This window comes from Sus scrofa, unplaced genomic scaffold (genome assembly GCF_000003025.6).
Source record: "Sus scrofa isolate TJ Tabasco breed Duroc unplaced genomic scaffold, Sscrofa11.1 Contig1471, whole genome shotgun sequence".
NCBI classification, from domain to species: domain Eukaryota; kingdom Metazoa; phylum Chordata; class Mammalia; order Artiodactyla; family Suidae; genus Sus; species Sus scrofa.
This window is the reverse complement of record NW_018084887.1, coordinates 53,418-69,784: the sequence shown is the minus strand read 5'-3', so window position 1 is coordinate 69,784 and position 16,367 is coordinate 53,418. Positions and strand designations below refer to the sequence as shown.

The following is a 16,367-nucleotide window of genomic DNA, read 5'->3' as shown; positions in this document are numbered from 1 at the left end:
TAACTGATTTTCCAGACTGGAAAGAAGTAAAACCTAAGCCAGCAGAAAAACCCAGAAGAAATCCCATTTGGGGTGAGAAGCTCTGAGAGGGGAATGAGAAGCTCTGAGAGGGGGGACAAGATGACTGGCTGATACTCTAAGAAGCAGCTGGAGCCTCAGATTGTCTCCAACCTGCCAAAGAGCTGAGATTTATGTTTGTGGTTTCTGGAATAATAGAGCCCCCATAAAAACCCTGGGTGTCTTGATTCTCTCACCTCGGTGGGCCAAGGCATCTGTCTTTAAGACAGCCGTCTCTTTCCTTTGCAGCTTCATATTAAAGACTTCAAGAAGTCCTTGCTGCATCAAGTTCTTCCTCTCAAAATGACTGGAACTCCAGCCAGAAGTGATGCAAGATCTAAGTCCCAGGGTCCCAGAGACTGCAGTTTAACCAGTGGCTTTGCTCTGTAGCTGTATAGCAAAGGGTGATGAGTTCCCTCCCTGGGATGGAGAGTTTTCTGCCATCGACCCCTCAGCTTGATTCAGCTGCTAGTTCCAGTCAGTGTTACACCCCACTCCTAGTATTAGTATCTATCTTGGTCAGAACTCTTGGCTGTAACAGAAGCTCAGTTTGAATTGGCTTAAGGAAAACAAGATATTTTGTTTGTTTTTGTAACCAGACTGTGGTCCGAGCAGGGGATATGTGGCTGGGCCTCCAGGATGACAGAGCGAGGGGAACTCTAACTCACATAGGTGTGTCCCCACCTCCCCCACCCCTGCCCAAGTTCCGGGCTCCTCTACTCCAGGCCTGCACCTTCGTCCCTCATGTAAGTGCCTTTGCCACAGCAGGGAATAAATCCAAGAGGCCTGTGAGTTCACATTTTGTAACCTAATTACCCTACATGGATCCACTTTGAAAACTTGCTGTGAAAGTTCCTTTTGATCCATCTTGGATCAAATTACCCACCCTGGGGTTTTCTGTTTGGTGGCCCTAGTAGAATAATATGGTTAAATGGGTAGGCTTCAGTTCTCAAAAATTGGGGGGGAGGTCCTAAAAAATGGGGGGTCTGTTGGCCCTGGAGAAGTTAGAGGTGCTGAGGAGACATGTAACTATAAGCTTCTTTTTTAGGTGGTTTCTGAAAAAAAGTGCCTGTGGAAGTATGTGACATTGCATCTCCATTTCCACAGATTCATTTTAGGAGAACTTTTCCCCCCACCACCTCATTTTAATTTTTCTCCAGGGTTAAGTCATTCTTTCTGAGTTTATAAAGATGATTATGTTATGGCAGAACATCCTCTTTGGGTGGTGACAGGTAGATATGACAGCCCCTGATTCTGAGTAAGTCCCCAATTATGAGGAATCTTAAGCAAAGGGAAGATTTTACCAGTTAAAACTTTTTTTTTACTTTAATACATACTTCACAAGGAGAATCACCTTCTAAAGGCCAGAAGATGCCACAGTATAAATATTATTTCTGAACTGTAAAAACAGCACCAAGTTAAGAGATGAGTTTCATTATAATGGTCTTAAAATGACTTTCTGACTGGGTGCCAAGGCAAAGAGTTTATCTTGCTATCTACAGAAAACAGATTGACAAAAGCCGCAGGATGCTATTTTTTCAGACTGGAAACAACAGAGATGTTGGGGATACTGAGAAAGGAGACAAAATGAAATTGATCAAGTCAGGATCTATTCATATGTGGACTCAGGTTGATGATTCTTTCTTTTGTCAAAAGAGAAAAGTGGAGTTTGGTTGAAGTTTTCAGTGTAGCCATGAAGGGACTACTTTGTGTGAATTCTTCATGAGAACTTCTCTAAGACAACTCAGGAATTTTTTTCCTCCACTTTTTTTTTTTTTTTGGAGAGACAGAAAAGCAGAGTAATTGACAATAAACACACAATCTTATGGAACTGCAGGGGCTCAGTGTTGGCAGATTTCCAAACTCCATCTGATGGCCTGGACAGCCTGCCAATTTTCAGATGCTTTGGGGTTAAGATTAAATTTCACTTCCTTTCAACCAAATCCTTCAGCAGTTCTAACTCAGGTTGGTGCAGGCTAAAAGCTTGAGTATTTCTGAAGTAAGGCCGAAATTAAAAACTTCAGTTGAATAGTTTCCTCCTCTCATTGAACTGAGGCTTGGGGTCCTGAAGATGAGTGAGAATCACATCCATCACAGGCTGTCAGCTGAGCATAGGGGAGGAAGGAACAGGCCTGGGGAGAAAGACCATGAGTTCACTGCTGTCGTTTGGATTGAGATATCTGAAGGGACCCTGGGAGTGAAGACAGGCTCTGTAGATTTTGGAGATGGGGTCTGAGGGACAGGATGGTTGGTTTTCTTTCTGCCTTGAGTTAAGTGCCTTTGGTCAAAACACAGGAGGAAGAGTTTGGCAGGAAGATAGCAAGGTTCTATTGAGTTGAAGGTGCCTGTGGGACACCATGGACCAGACTACAACATGAGTTCTTGTCATCCAGATTTTTCCAGCTACCTTGGATTCATGTTAGCAAAGGGCAGACTAGTCCTGAGATCCAACAAATGACCAGTAGAACTTACACACACACACACACCCACCACACCACACTCTCTCTCTCTTGCTCGCTCTCATTTTACATATGCTTCAGAGGTTGTTAACTTGCATACTCTTGGCCATCTCTCCTTCTAAGTAGCTGTCTGTAGTGCACTGCTTTCTGATGATGGTGTGTGCCACGGGCTTGCATACATGAGAGAAATTCCTGTAGTGATGCTCAGATTTCTCTTCTGATCTGGCTTAGACCTACTATGTTGAACTATAGTTTTTCATTCCTTTTAATATCAAACTATTAAAATATTGCAGCTTCCTTTAGTAAAGCAGACATTTAAAACAAATCAGTACTGTAGCACAAGTTCTTACCCCTTTCCTGGGTCTTATTGGGAACCCTCCAGTCTACTCTCTGCCAATCCTGTCTTGTCTTTGAAACCAGAGGGGTTTTTCCCAAATGCAGGTCTGAGTACATTACTCCCTTGGACAAAACTCTCCAGTGGCTCTTTCTGCAGTGCTGTCTAAGAGCATAGACATGTTTTGTCCTACCCAGTATTGTAGCCATTAGCCACTGTGGGTATTGAACACCTCATATGTGACTGGAGTGACAAAGGGAGTGAATTTTTAATATTATTTTATATGGATTCATTTGAATGTGAATGACCACATGTGGCTATTGGCAGTGCAGTTCTGCAGGATAAAGCCCACATTTTTTTTTTAATTTCTGAGGTGACCCTTGCTAGCATCTCCAGCAGTACCTATTCCATTCTTTCTAATTGGTGTATACACTCAGAATTACTTGAATCACCCCAAGCCAGTTTCTGCATATACTATTTCAGCCTTGGTGCTTCCCTCCTTTTTCTTGTTAGTCCCCTGTCTTTGTCATCTACTTCTTCCTTTTCTCCAAACCTTGCTGCTGCTTGCCTCTTAATAAGCCCTTCTGCTTGGAAAGAGATTTTTTTCTTCAGTTCTTTCAAGCACAGCATCTTATCACATTCCCTGCTTGTTTCGTATGACTTATCCTGGAGTATTGGCTTCTAATGCAGTGCCTCCTGGTTTACTCCAGCTGTCCCCTCTTGGTTACCTGTAACCTCCCTCTCCAACAGCGAGAAACCTAGTTTCCATCATTCACCATCCATTTACTTATTTGGCCAGTTCTTCTACCATGTACAATAGTTTCAAAATCATTGAGTTTTTTTTAAAACACATTATTGAGATGTAATTCATATATCATACAATTCATCAATTTAAAGTGTATAAGTTAGGAGTTTCTGCTTTGATGCAGTTGGTTAAGGATCTGGTGTTGTCTCTGTGGTGGCTCAGGTCCCTGCTGAGGCAGGGGATTGATCCCCATCCCAGTGCATCCCAGTGGGTTAAGGATCTGACGTTGCTGTGGCTGCAGTGCAGTTCGCTGGCCCAGGAACTTCCGTATGCCATGGGTGTGGCCAAAAAATGAAAAAACAAAAATAAAATGTATGATATCATGGGTTTTAGTGTATTCATGGAGTTGTGTGACCATCACTAAATCAACTTCAGAACATTTTCATCACCCCCAAATTGATTTGTTACTAAATAATCTCGAGTGTGGAGAATTGACTATACAGGACAGAGGAAGAAGAGAGACCAGTCAGGAGGTTCTTAGACCAAGTGGCCTGGGTGAGAAATTCCAGGTGAGAAGTTACAGCAGCACTAGAGGTGTTGAGAGTGGCTGGTTTGGGGCTCTGTTTTGAAAGCAGAGCCCCAGGACTAAGGGATTAGATGTGGAGTGTGAGAAAAGGAAAGACATTACGAAGACTCCTTAGCTTTTGGCTGGATGACTGAGTGAATGGGGATGCTGTTTATTATTATCTGGACAACCTGATGGAGTAGCAAGTGAGGAAGTGGGTAGGTGGGACCAAGAGTTCTATTTGGGGAATTTCCATGGTGGTCTTGTGGGCTAATGATCTGGCTTGTCTCTGTGGAGACTTCAGTGGTTAAAGATCCAGCCTTGCTACAGCTGTGGTCAAGGTTGCAGCTCCAGCTTGGATTCAGTCCTTCCCTGGCCTGAGGGATATTTTGAGCATGTTGGGTCCCCTGTTAGGCAGGCAAGGGAAGGAGTTGAACAGGCATCAAATACATGATTTGGGTGCTACAGGTACAGGTCAGGGCTGGAATGTAAAGTTGTGAGGATTACAGTAATAGCTTTTAGGATGATTGTCTGAGAATAAATAAAAGAAGATCTATAAATGTATTTGGTAGATCACAAGTACTCTGTTGATAATGACTCCTACCTTATCTTATTTAATCTTCCCAACACGCTAAAGATTTCATGTGGTCAATTTTATATTATTATTATTTTACACATGAGAAGACTGAGACATAGAGAAGTTAATGTCCAAGCTCACACAGCCAGTAAGGAGGAGAGTTTAAGACTGAAGCCCGTACTCTCAGTTGACAGACTCCGTTGCCTCCTACTTAGTAATCCCAAATTCCACTACCAGGAGCTACAAACTGCCATGCCAGACTCAGCCTGCCTCTAGCATGCTTTACCTGCTTCTGACTTTGTCCCGCCACTGCTTTCACTTGATCCCAACATCCCCCATTCAAATCCCTCCCCCCTGCTCCCTGCCCCAGCAGGTGTGATCTTAACCTCAGCCAAAGGCAGCCTCTCTTGCCACCACTGGAGATTCTGCTGAAGCTGTGAGACATCACCTAGGCTCTGATGCCCCCAGCATCTTGGATAGCAGTTCTCACCCTGCAGTGTGCATTTGGACCACCTTGAAGCTTGTTTCAAATGCAGATTCTAGGGCTTCATTCCAGATTATTTGATTCAGTAGAAGCTTGAAAGTTCTGAAGGAAGATGTTTAGGGAAACATGTTTTTAGAAATGATGCCTTTGACCCTACCAGTCCCATCAGGAGACCCTCTGTCCCCAGCTATGCTCAGTTTAACCACTGGTGCAGAGCTAGGGGTGCTGGGCAAGGGAAAAGAACTGTCTTTAGGGTACCCAAGGGGAAGGGTGTTCATTTCACTGTCATTCCTCTTTTTAACCCTGGTTCATTCTATTCACCCTTGCTTTTGTTGATCTTCCTAATTGGGTAAAATTCTGTTATTATATCTTCTCATAGGGAAACAGTGTCCTTCTCGTCATAACACTTTCAGCATTTGCAATTTCACAATTATTGGTGTGATCATTTATTTTCTACTTGACTGTTGGCACCAAGAGGGCAGAGACCACATTCAGGATTTGCTTGCTGTGTTGTTCTCATCTTCTGACACCAAGTAGGTCCTCCAAACATTGGATCAGCTTCCCAATTTCCACTAGAAATATAATTATTGTATAATCAAGCATGAACATTACCTACTTTTATGGGTTGATGTGACATTTAACAGCTTAGAAATGAACAGTTATTATTTTTATAATTATTTTTTATCAGTTTCAAACTATTGATTTGCTTTAGAAAAACAGATTTCTAAAGTGAAATGATAATGAAGGCACAACCTCTCAAAAGCTATGGGACACCTAAAAAGCAGTGCTCAGAGGGAAATTCATAGCAATACAGGCCTTCTCAAAAAAGAAGAAAGATCTCAAATTGACAACTTAACCCTCCATCTAAATGAATTAGAAAAAGAACAAAAAAGACCTAAAGTCAGCAGAAGGAAGGAAATTATGGAGATCAAAGAGGAAATCAATAAAATAGAGATTCAAAAAACAATAGAGAAAATTAATAAAACCAAGAGCTTGTTCTTTGCAAAGGTTGACAAAATTGACAAACCCCTGGCCAGACTCACTAAAAAGAGGAGAGAAAGAACCCAAATAACCAAAATTATAAATGAAAAAGGAGAAATCACAACAGATACTGCAGAAATACAAAAAACCATAAGAGAATACTATGAACAACTATATGCCAACACATTTGACAATCTGGAAGAAATGGACAATTTTATAGAATCTTACAGCCTACCAAAACTGAATCAATAAGAAACAGACCAACTGAACAGACCAATCACTATAAATGAAATTGAATATGTTATAAAAACATTTCCTACAAATAAAAGCTGAGGACCAGATGGATTCACAGGTGAATTCTATCAAACATACAAAGAGGATCTGGTGCCCATCCTCCTTAAACTTTTTCAAAAGGTTGAAGAAGAAGGAACACTCCCAAAGACATTCTATTATGCCACCATCACCCTTATTCCAAAACCAGACAGAGATACCACCAAAAAAGAAAACTATCAGCCAATATCTTTGATGAATATAGATGTAAAAATTCTCAAAAAATTTTAGCCAACCAAATCCAACAACATATCAAAAAGATCATACATCATGACCACGTGGAGTTCATCCCAGGCTCACAAGGATGGTTCAACATACGCAAATCAATCAACATCATACACCACATTAACAAAAGAAAAGTCAAAAACCATATGATCATCTCAATAGATGCAGAAAAAGCATTTGACAAAGTCCAACATCCATTCATGATCAAGACTCTCGCCAAAGTGGGTATAGAGGGAACATTCCTGAATATAATCAAAGTCATTTATGACAAACCCACAGCAAATATAATCCTCAATGGGGAAAAACTGAAAGCCTTCTCACTCAAATCTGGAACAAGACAGGGATGCCCACTCTCACCACTGCTATTCGACATAGTTTTGGAAGTCCTAGACACAGCAATCAGACAGACAAAAGAAATAAAAGGCATCCACATAGGAAGAGAAGAGATAAAACTGTCACTGTATGCAGATGACATGATACTATACATAGAAAACCCGAAGGACTCAACCCCAAAACTACTTGAACTGATCAACAAATTCAGCAAAGTAACAGGATATAAGATTAACATTCAGAAATCAATCATATTTCTGAATACTAACAATGAAATAAAAGAAAATGAATACAAAAATACGATACCTTTTAAAATTGCACATCAAAAAATCAAATACCTGGGAATACCCCTGACCAAGGAGGTAAAGGACTTATATGCTGATAACTATTACACATTAATCAAGGAAATTAAAGAAGATGTAAAGAAATGGAAAGATATTCCTTGCTCCTGGATTGGAAAAATTCATATTCTAAAAATGGCCATATTACCCAAAGCAATCTACAGATTCAATGCAATCTCTATCAAAGTACCCATGACATTTTTCGCACAACTAGAACAAATCATCCAAACATTTATATGGAACCACAAAAGACCCAGAATTGCCAAAGCAATCCTTAGAAACAAAAAACAAGCAGGAGGCATAATTCTCCCAGACTTCAAGCAATATTACAAAGCCACAGTAATCAAAACAGTGTGGTACTGGTACCAAAATGCACATACAGGCCAATGGAACTGAATAGAGAGCCCAGAAATAAACCCTGACACCTATGGTCAACTAATCTTTGACAAGGGAGGCAAGAACATAAAATGGGAAAAAGAAAGTCTATTCAGCAAGCATTGCTGGGAAACCTGGACAGCTGCATGCAAAGCAATGAAAGTAGAACACACCCTCACACCATGCACAAAAATAAACTCCAAATGGCTGAAAGTCTTAAATATACGACAGGACACCATCAAACTCCTAGAAGAAAACATAGGCAAAACACTCTCTGACATCAACATCATGAACATTTTCTCAGGTCTGTCTCCCAGTGCAACAGAAATGAGAGCAAAAATAAACCCATAGAACCTAATCAAACTGAAAAGCTTTTGCACAGCAAAGGAAACCCAAAAGAAAACAAAAAGACAACTTACAGAATGGGAGAAAATAGTTTCAAACCATGCAATGGACAAGGGCTTAGTCTCTAGGATATACAAGCAACTTATACAATTCAACAGCAAAAAAGCCAATCATCCAATGGAAAAATGGGCAAGAGACCTGAATAGAATATTCTCCAAGGAAGATATACAGATGGCCCACAAGCACATTAAAAAATGCTTAACATCCCTGATTATTAGAGAAATGCAAATCAAAATTACCATGAGATACCACCTCACACCAGTCAGAATGGCCATCGTTCATAAGTCCACAAATAACAAGTGCTGGAGGGGGCTGTGGAGAAAAGGGAATCCTCCTGTACTCTTGGTGGGAATGGAAACTGGTACAGCCACTATGGAGAACAGTTTGGAGATACCTTAGAAATCTATACATAGAACTTCCATATGACCCCACAATCCCACTCTTGGGCATATATCCAGACAAAACTTTCCTTCAAAAAGACACATGCACCTGCATGTTCATTGCAGCACTATTCACAATAGCCAGGACATGTAAACAACCCAAATGTCCATGACAGATGATTTGATTAGGAAGATGTAGTATATATACACAATGGAATACTACTCAGCCATAAAAAAGAATGACATAATGCCATTTGCAGCAACATGGATGGAACTAGAGACACTCATACTGAGTGAAATGAGCCAGAAAGACAAAGACAAATACCATATGATATCACTTATAACTGGAATCTAATATATAGCACAAATGAAACTTTCCACAGAAAAGAAAATCATAGACTTGGAGCATAGACTTGTGGCTGCCTGGGGGGAGATGGAGGGAGTGGGAGGGATCAGGAGCTCGGGGTTAACGGATGCAAGCTATTGCTCTTGGAGTGGATTTATAAAGAGATCCTGCTGTGTAGAATTGAGAATTATGTCTACATAGTTACATCACAACACAAAAGTGGGAGGAGAAATTGTGTGTATGTGTAACTTGGTCCCCATGCTGTACAGCAGAAAAAATGAAAAGAATATGAAGAGTGATTATCTATATTAGTGCAAGAACTGTGTTACATATGTTCATATATTTTAGTCTACTAGATACAAAAACTCAGGGTTGTAATCTCATTTTACTAGTATGCAAATTATGACCCTGTGTGGTGACTGCCACTTATTTAAGGTATTACACCTAGATTTATGAAAATATAATTTACTGGTTCTGAAATATCTTTTACTATAAAAGTGATATATTTTCTAAAAGAGGAATTTTATAGACATTTTAAGTAACATAGAACTGTTTCTGCATATACATTAATGATAAGGGTTATGTGAAACCCAGTGTCATAAACCTTTTTGGCTTTCATGATATATAAACTGAGGATATTAAGCAGGATGAGACATTTATAATCATCATGTTAGAGGTAAAAACTTATGTCTGAAATTAACATCTGCAAAAGAACTGATGGATCTAAAGAGATGGAAAAGCACTTTCCATGTTTGAGGACTAATATGAAGTCTTGAGCAGAATGAACATGGAGAATTGTTAAGACATGAGTTTGGGGAGGCAGTCAGCTTCTAAGTCATCTATGGTCTCTTAGCCAAACATATACCAGGGAATTTGATTTTAAAGAGTGTTAAAGAAATCAACTTTAGAGGTTTTCAACAGGGGAATAATAGAATTTGTACAAGATTTAAAGAATATTAGGAGTTTGATTGTGGTGCTGCTGGTTAACAGCAGCTTAGGTTGCTGCTGCAGAGGGGCTAGGATCCCTAGCCTGGGAATTTTAACATGCTGTAGGTGCAGCCAAAAAAAAATTACTTGGGCTGCTTCATGAGACTATTTCATGAAGCAAAGAACAAAAGCAGAGAAAACTTGAAGGAGGCTACTGGATTAGATAAAGGAAGGAATGGTATGGTGCATTAATGATCAAATTTGGAATATATTTTAGAAGGAGAGTCAATGAAACTAATTATAATTTTCAGTAAGTAATGCAAGAGAAGCAAAGAAGTGAAAGATACTGTCCAATATAAATTCTAAACAATGATATGCAAAATGGTTCCATTTAGTTAGGGAATATCTAGGAAGGAGTAAGTTTATTGTGGAAAATTAAATATTTAGTTTTATAAATATGAAGTTTATGTTTATTTCAAGAAATCAATTAGATAGCTGCATGTACAAGTTTGAAAATTAAGGGAGAGATAGAGACTGAAGGCACACAGTTTTAGAGTGATTTAGCTATTATGGTGAACAAAAAAGAGGATCCAAGTAAAGACACTCACTAAGAAGGAGGTTGTAGTGTAGTGTTAGACTATCTGGGACAACTATTGCTGTGGGTTACATGATATGTCCGATCATACAACTATGGTTCTATTGTGTCCTCTTAAAATTTACATGTTGCTGTCCCAATCCCCAAAACTTTAAAATGTGACTTTATTTGGATATATGTTCTTTACAAAGGTAACTGAGTTAAAATAAAATCCCTTGGGTGACTCTCCGATGTTATTGGTTTTCTCATAAAGAGGAGAATTTGGATACAGACATGCTTACATGGAAAACATCTTGCAAACTTAAATGCATTCATCTTTAAGCCAAGGAAGGAGGTATGGAACAGGTCATTTCCTCACAGTCTTGAGGAGCATCCAATACTGTCGACACCTTGATTTTGAATTTCTAGCATCCACAATGATGTGGTGATAAAGTTCTACTGCTTATGCTGCTTTGTCATAGAATTTCTACAAACTAGTAAAGATTTGGGGGCTGGGAAGGTTGTAGGGAAAGTACCTATCATCTGAGAGAAAGTATATCTCATGGTGAACAGAATGTTGCTAGAAATATGCTGTTAGTTTGAGGCCTCAAAAGGAATGAAGAACATCTTATTAAAAACAGGATGAACAATTATTGTTCTTAATAGGCCATCCTCCTAGCAACTAATGCAATGACTTTGGTCTATACCCTTACATTAAAATTTATTTTTACTGACTTTGAGGATTTAGATTGTATTAAATGAATCCTCAGTATGACAGTTTTGTGGCTTTATACATGGTGCAGCTTTTTATGTTATTCTCTTCCTATCCTTTTTTGTTTTCTCACTTCTCATTTAAACTCCACTAAAGCATTGTTTCCTCTGGGAAGTACTTCCCAATCACACCTTGATTCAAAATGTTTCTTAGCACAATATGAATATATTTATAATGGTATTTATTGAAATGGCTTAAAATATATAATCACATTATTATATGTCAAATCACTGAGAACATGGAAACATAAGATTATTCAAAATGGTACACCCAATTTTTAAATTGGAATATAGTTGATTAACAGTTTTGTGCCAACTTCTGCTGTCCATCATGGTCTATCCCAAGAGACAAGACATAGATAGCTCTTTGTGCTATATAGTAGGAGCATATTGCTTATCCATTATAAACAGAAATAGACTTGTGAACATAGAGAAAAGATTTATTGTTGCCTAGGGGAATGGGGGAGGGAGTGGGATGGATGGGGAGTTTGGGGTTCATAGATGCAAATTATTACTTTTCAAATGGTAACCCTAATTTCTATGGCAGGTCATATGATGCAAATAGATCCTCCAAAGGCATTTTAAAATTTGAATTAAAAAAGAAAATATTAAGCTGATAATACTTTCAAATATCTTTTCTTTGTTTTTTAGGTGAACTATTTCTAATATCTGAAATCAGTATTCATAAAATAATAGTTGGAACCAAGGAACAATGTGACTTACTTTGTCCTCCTGGGCCTCACACAGAATCCAAATGAACAGAAAGTCCTTTTTGTTATGTTTTTGCTCTTCTACGTTTTGACTGTGGTGGGGAACATGTTCATTGTTGTGACTGTTACTTTCAGTAACACTCTGGGCTCACCAATGTACTTTTTTCTTGCTAGCTTTTCATTTACGGATGCCACTTAATTCTTCAGTCATCTCCCCCAAATTAATTTCACATCTGCTCTTTGGGGAAAATATCGTATCTTTCAAATTTTGTATGGCACAACTTTTTACAAAGTACTTATTTGGTAGATCAGAGGTCTTCTGCTGGTGATGGCTATGTGGCCATCTGTAAGCCCTTGCGTTATTTGGTTACCATGGGCCAAAGGCTGTGTTTTGTGCTGCTGGTTTGGTCCTGTACTGGAGGTTTTCTGCACTCAGGAATTCAACTGAGCACTATTTATGGGCTTCCATTCTGTGGCCCCAATGTCATTGATCACTTCATCTATGACATGTATGTTTTATAGACACTTGTCTGCACCGACACCTCTGTCATTGGCTTCTTAGTCGTGGCTAAGGGAGGACTGATCTTCAGTATTGTCTTTCTGCTCTCACTCATGTCTTATGGAGTCATCTTGCACTCTCTAAAGAACCTGAGTCAGGAACGGAAGAAGAAAGCCCTCCAGACCTGTGGTTCCCACATCACTGTGGTTGTCTGTTTCTTTGTTCCCTGTATTTTCATGTATGCAAGACTTGCCAATACTTTCTCCATTGACAAACTGTTGAGTGTGTTTTATACAATCATAACCCTCATGCTGAGCCCATTAATCTACAGTCTAAGAAATTCTGAGTTTACTAATGCTATGAAGAAGCTCCGGAGAAGCAGCACCCTATCTTGTAGGTAAGTCTGACATTCACCATGAAGAGGATCATATGACTTTTAGTTTCGACCTCTTGGAAACTAAATGCCTCTTAAAACTGACCTATTCCTTTCCTTTAAATCATTTATTATAATAAAGTGTTAACTGTATGATTGGGCAGTAATATGTTTACCTGATATAATGCCAACTCTCTATATAATGTCTTATTTATCACATTGACTGGAAAGTTGTAACACATATAAGGAGGGATTTGATAAAAAAATGCAATTAATAAAATTTTTCCATTTTCAATGATTTTTAATCAATTTATGCACTTATCTTTAACATTATTTTCTGAAGCTGTTTTTTTTTAGTTGTAGTCTTGCCATTTTGTCCATTCTAGTGAAACCATTTAATTCTATTAGTGAGTATATTTAATTTTATTATATACTATACATAATGTATATAATATATAATGTAATATATAATATTCTATTTCAGTTGCATTACATACAAAATATTCTGTCTGTTACATTTTTCTTTTTAAAAAAACAAAAAAGGTATCCCCATTATGGCTCTGCAGATAGGAACCTTATTAGGATCCATGAGCATGCAGGTTCAATCCCTGGCCTTGTTCAGTTGGTTAAGGATCCAGTGTTGCTCTGAGCTGTGCTGTAGGTCACAGACACAGCTATAGGCAAGCAGCTGCAGCTCTGATTCTACCCCTAGAGTGCTTCCAATGGTAGCCATTTCCTATCTTTTTTTTTAATCTTTTTAGGGCTGCACCTGCAGCATATGAAGTTCCCAGGCTAGGCATTTAGAATCTGAGCTATGGCTGCTAGCCTATGCCACAGCCACAGTAACTTGGGATCTGAGTTGCATCTGCAGCCTACACACCAGCTTATGGCAATGCCCAATTCTTAACCCACTGAGCAAGGCTGGGAATCTGACCCTCATCCTTATGAATGCTAGTTGGGTTCCTTACTGCTGAACCGTAATGGTAACTCCCCATTTCCTATCCTTTGGATCTGAGCCTAATCATCACATTTTAAGAAATGCTTTCTCTGATTACATTATTCATAGTAAGATTCTCCCTCTAATTTCTGCAACAGCACTCTATTTGTTATATTGTAAGCTGTGAATAATTCTATACTTACCTTACTAAATTTTTTGCTTTATTATTTTACTCTTTTGTAAGAATATAAGATTCACTCAGGAAAGAACTTTTACGTGATTCCTCACCAACTTCCATTTTATTAATTTTTATGTTCTCACTTGAAACATTTCATTGAATAGGTACCTCAAATTTTTAAAAAGTCATTAAAAATCATAATTTAATACATAAAATTAGATATTGCATCTAAATTGGTGATAAAATTTTTTTAAGTCTAACCTAACTTGAAGGTAAAATAATTTTAGTATCAAATAAAAGAAATAAACACTCGCCATGGCAGGTTTGGGATCTCTGGTTAATTAATCTAACTGGAACCAAATGACTGAGCTGATATTTTATTCTTGACTGACAATGGCCTCGTTGTGGTTCTAAGGCTATTTTTTTTTCTGCTTCATCTCTTTCTCACCCTAACTGTGTGATTTAACCTACTAGTGTTTTTACATGTATGTGTACTTTTAAATTTTTCTGAAAACTCCCAGTGAATTTAATTAATCATCAGTCTTGGACACATTCCAATTCTAAGACTCAATGATAAATATGCTTAGAAGGGATAAAAAGTCCAGTGATCTTTGCCAATATCAGGAGAAAAAATATGATATCTTTTTAAAAACTGATATGAATTGTTCAGGAGGTCCTTTGTTAGGTTTAAAGTATAGCATGAAGGAAAGAAAAGCACATGAATTTATCTCAAAATCTCAAGTCAACTATGCTGGCTCTACCAATAAGATAAAATTAGAAGGACTGTACCACTGAATGGAATTTTTCTGTTTTGAAATTAGTAGGACAATATGTTACTCAAAATAAAATTTCTTGGGAAATGATTGATCACTATCTTCCTATGTAAACATAGGATTTGCATGTCTTTTTGACAAATTATCCTATAACATAGTATTTTTTGTCTATATTTTTGTGTGCATCATGACATTTATTTTAAATAAGATAGAGTGCAAATAAAAACAATTTTCTGAGTAATCAGAAAAATCCATGGAGAAATTGAGCAGATATGCAAATAAACAATTTCCTCAAGTAATAGTGAAGGCTTTTACCCTCTGTTGTTAAACCAGATGAAAGAATAATTCCATATCCCTAGGAGTGAGTTAAAAACTCATTCTTCATTTTGTGAATAAGCCTCCACAGGTAAGATTAATAGTGGAAATAATCCTTCAGAGTTGTGCGACTTTATTATGTAAGAAATTAAATTACTTTGAATAAGTCAAATTTAGATTCAGCTCTAGGTTTACCACTTAAAAATGTGTGACCTTGGGAAAAATAATGAGATATTCTGTACATTAAGTTTCCTAAACCATGAAATGGGATTATATTTGTTGTTACTGTAAATTTCAAGGTGATGTATTAAATTGTGTGTGCATGGTTGGAATCCACTCTAAGAGTTTAAGAAGTGTAGTGATAAGTCAGAACATGTAAAACATTGTGAGAGTAATCTGGGATGTTTCAGGAGAACACATTGTTGGAGTCCAGAATACAAGTGGAGAGACATGTCAAGAGGCTCTTTCTGTGGGCCAGGAGGAAAATGGAGGACAAGGGGGATGATCAAATTTGGGATGTATTTTGAAAGTAAAGAGGATGGGATAAAGGTATAAATAAGTAATATAAGAACAATAAGGAGTGAAAAATTTTGGGAGTTTTTTCCTTTTTTTTTTGTCTGAATAATTACACGGAAGGTGGTACCATTTAATGAGATTGGGAACTCCCTTTGTATTGTGGAAAATTTAAATTTTGCTTTTATATATACTAAATTGATATCCAAATATAGATGTTCAAGTTGTAGATATTGCCTCTTCAAGGTTGAAAATAAGTGGAAATACAGGGTCTGAGATACAAAGTAAAAATGCTTTAGCATGCATTTTTGGGAAAGGAGGAATATCCAGTGCAGGACCCTAGGAAAGAAGTCTCAGTATGGTTTCAAACAATCCAAAACAGTAATGTTCTATTCATGTATTCACACAAATGATGGAAATTTTTTATATGGGTCTTCAGTATTACACATTTTTGACTTTAGACATGGTGCAACTTTTCATGGAATTCCCTTCTTCTCTTGTTAATCACTTTTCCTTTTAAAACTCTACAAAAAAAGAATGCTTCCTCTGTGAGACTTTGATTCCATTTTGATTAACATATTCCTACACTGTGAATCTGGAATTGTATGAATATACTCACAGCCATATTTGTTACATGGATCTGGAATTGTCTGATCCCTTGTCTTCTATCATATCACTAAGCACAGGGAACTATGCTTTATTCAGTTTGGTAATCACAATCTCTATGCCATAAGTAGAAATTTTATACATATTCCTATAATTGAATGGATAAGTAAAAGGTTAAATTTATAACACATTAAAAAGTTTCCCCCACTGTTTTTTAGGTAAACTACTTCTAATATGTGAAGTCAGTTCCTGTACAG

The 16,367-nt window shown here is 37.8% G+C and overlaps 1 pseudogene; it reads left to right on the top strand.

The window, feature by feature from the left end:
* The first annotated feature begins 656 nt into the window (after nucleotides 1–656).
* LOC110258174 lies at nucleotides 657–16,332 on the top strand (annotated as a pseudogene).
* Nucleotides 16,333–16,367: the final 35 nt, after the last annotated feature.